This window comes from Papio anubis, unplaced genomic scaffold (genome assembly GCF_008728515.1).
Source record: "Papio anubis isolate 15944 unplaced genomic scaffold, Panubis1.0 scaffold3804, whole genome shotgun sequence".
Lineage (NCBI taxonomy): Eukaryota > Metazoa > Chordata > Mammalia > Primates > Cercopithecidae > Papio > Papio anubis.
In genome coordinates, this window is record NW_022163962.1 from 1 (window position 1) to 2,448 (window position 2,448).

Below are 2,448 nucleotides of genomic sequence, written 5' to 3' on the forward strand. Positions count from 1 at the left end.
GCTGGGCCGGCGGAGGCCGACTGGCCGACGAGTTGGGCGCGCAGGGGCCGCCGGGAGTAGGAGCGAGCCCTGGAGAGCCCTACTCGAGGCCAGCGTGGGCCTGCAGAGGCCGCCGGGAGGAGGAACAGGACCTGGAGAGGCTGGCTGGAGGAAGTCTGGGGCGTGGAGACGCCGTCGGAGGGCAGGAGCCGGGCCCGGAGAGGCCACCGTGGGGCCCGGCTTCAGGACGTTTGGGGCCTACAAAGGCCGCGGAGCGGGAGCTGGGCCGGAGCCGAGTCCAAAGAGGTTGTCGTGAGGCCGGGGCTGGGCCCGCGGCCGCAGCCGGGAGCAGGAGGAGCTGGGCCCGGACGGGAGGCCGGGAGGCCGCAACTGGGCCTGGAGAGGCCGGCCTGAGGAAGTTCGGGGCCTGGAGAGGCCGCCAAAAGGCAAAGGCTGGGCCCGGAAAGGCCGTTCTCCGTGACGAATGAGCGGGGCCTAGTGAGGTCACGGGGAGGCAGGAGTGGGGCCCGGCGCAGCTGCCCAAAGGCAGGAGGAGCTGTTGCCTGGGGAGGCCGCAGTCAGGCGAGAGCTGGGCGTGGAGAGTCCGCTGGGAGGCAGAGGCTGGGCCTGTGCAGGCCTTCGGGTGCAGGAGGCTGGGCCTGGCGAGGCCGACTGGAGGTCAAGTCCTGGGCCTGAGGAGGCCGCCCAGAGGCGTGAGCGCGGCTGGGCCTCAAGAGGCCAGTGGCAGGCAGGAGGAGCTGGGCCTGGAGAGGCTGACCTTAGGAAGTCTGGCAGCTGGAGAGGCCGCGGATTGGCAGGATTTGGGCCTCCAGGCACAGCCAGAAGTAAAAGAGCAGCCTGTAGAGGTCACCTGGGGGCAGCAGCTCGGCCTGGAGAAACGAAAGGCAGTAGCGGCGCCTTGAGAGGCCAACTTGTGGACATTTTGAGCCTGGATTTTGTGGCCTGGACTTGAGGACATTTGGGCCTCCTGCTAATAGGCAGGAGTTGGGACTAAAGAGGCCACTGTAAGGCAGGAGCTGGGCCTGTACAGGCTGCCGGGAGTCAGAAGATGGGCCTCATGAGGCCACTGTAAAACAGGCGCTTGGTCTTGGAAGGTGGCCATGAGGCAAAAGCTGGCCCTTGGGAGGGCAATGAGAGGCAGGAGCTGGGTCTGGTGAGGTTGACTTGAGAAAGTTCTGGGCCTGGAGAGAAGACTGGGAAGCAGGAGCTGGGTCTACAGAGGCCATTGTAACGATGGAGCTGGGCCTGTGGAGGCTGTTGTGAGGCAGTAGCCTCATCCGCGGAGACTGCCGTGAGGTAGGGTATGGGCCTAAATAGACCATTGTGAGTCATGAGCTTGGTCTGTAGAGGCCGACTGGAGAAAGTTCGGGGCCTGGAGAGGTTGCAGAGGCTGTCGAGAGGCAAGACCTGGGCCAAAAGATTCAAGTATATTACATTTATTAGGTACTTTATTTCCATTATAAAATTGTAATAGATGAAAAGTAATTATAGAACTCACCATAATGTAGAATCAGTGGGCATGTTAAGCTTGTTTTCCTGCGACTAGATGGTCCCATCTGAGCATAGAAGGTGACAGATGAGGCATTAGATTCTCATAGGGACAAAAGCACAACCTAGATCCCTCACATGCACGGTTCACAACAGGGTGTGTGCTCCTATGAGAATCTAATGCTGCTGCTGACCTGAGAGAAGGTGGAGCTCAGGCAGGAATGTGAGCAAAGGGGAGTGGCTGTAAATACAGATGAAGCTTCCCTCACTCGATACCACTCACCTCCTGTTGTGTGGCTCCTTACAGCTCCATGGCTCAGGGGTTGGGGACCCTGGCTTAAGTGCATCCAAAAGCACCCTTCCCACACCAGTCTTCATAGCGGTCAAGTGCAGCAACCACTTAGCTCCCAAGGCATGTGCCTCAGTTGGCATTTCATCACAATCAACAGTAAGTGGTAGCTTGAGTCACTGTGAGGTCACTTACCGGAAATCACCAGCATCCCATTTCCCATTGGCAAGGAGCTCAGCACTGTCCCTTGGAAAACCAAACCTATGCCCAAATCCCATCTGTGTGGGTTTATCTCCTAGGACCCTTCCGAGCATATTAGTCAGAGTCCAATCAGGAGACATAAACCACTCAAAAGTTTAAAGTGGTAAAATTTAATCCAGAGAATTATTCATTGTAACAGGGGAACAGCATAATGAGAGATTTGCTAGCACAAAGTAAAGAGAACTCTAGAGAAATCAGGACTAGCCCAGGCCAGGCATGGTGGCTCATACCCAAAATTCCAGCAATTTGAGAAGCTAACACAGGAGGACTGCTTAAGGCCAGGAGCTAGAGACCGGTCTGGACAACACAGTGAGACCCTGTCTCTATCCAAAAAAAGAAAAAACTTAGCTGGGAGTGGTGGTGCACACTTGTAGTCTCAGCTACTCAGGAAGCTGAAGTTTGAGCCTGGG

The 2,448-nt window shown here is 57.3% G+C and overlaps 1 pseudogene across 1 annotated transcript; it reads right to left on the reverse strand.

Annotated features, from left to right (window-relative positions):
* Positions 1-21: 21 nt before the first annotated feature.
* Positions 22-2,383, reverse strand: LOC116273131 (annotated as a pseudogene). Its single transcript, XR_004181601.1, has 3 exons — positions 1,499-2,383; positions 1,065-1,407; positions 22-474 (listed from the first exon to the last, which is right to left on the reverse strand). The product of XR_004181601.1 is annotated as a vegetative cell wall protein gp1-like (transcript).
* Between the last annotated feature and the right edge of the window lie 65 nt (positions 2,384-2,448).